This window comes from Arachis stenosperma, chromosome 5, assembly GCF_014773155.1.
Source record: "Arachis stenosperma cultivar V10309 chromosome 5, arast.V10309.gnm1.PFL2, whole genome shotgun sequence".
Classification (NCBI taxonomy): domain Eukaryota; kingdom Viridiplantae; phylum Streptophyta; class Magnoliopsida; order Fabales; family Fabaceae; genus Arachis; species Arachis stenosperma.
The window spans coordinates 69,385,261-69,385,835 of NC_080381.1; positions in this window are offsets into that span (position 1 = coordinate 69,385,261).

Here is a 575-nt window from a genome sequence, read left to right on the forward strand (position 1 = left end):
TCATTGTTGGTTTGGACTATGCTACTAACGAATTGATGCTTATATTTTGATTGATTCTAAACTGACGATATTCTCTTATCACATACACCTTTGGAACATAGCCGGTGCGTTGCACAAGCCAGAAGGCATTCTCTTGTAGGCATAAGTTCCAAAGGGGCATGTGAAGGTAGTTTTCTCTTGATCTTCCGGAGCAATGTGGATTTGAAAGTAACCGGAATAGCTATCTAAGAAACAGTAATGAGATTTACCGGACAAACGATCAAGCATTTGATCGATGAATGGGAGTGGATAGTGGTCCTTCCTAGTGGCCAATTCAACTGCCTATACTCGATACAAACCCTCCATGAGTTTTGCACCCTTGTGGCTACAAACTCCCCACTCTCATTCTTGATTGTGGTAACACCGAACTTCTTTGGAACCACTTGCACGGGGCTCACCTATTCACTATCCGAAATCGGATAGATAATGTCGACTTCAAGCAAGCGGGTGGCCTCCTTCTTCACAACCTCTAGAATAGTGGGATTCAAATGCCTTTGAGGTTGTCGAATAGGCTTGGCTCCTTCTTCAAAAAAAAT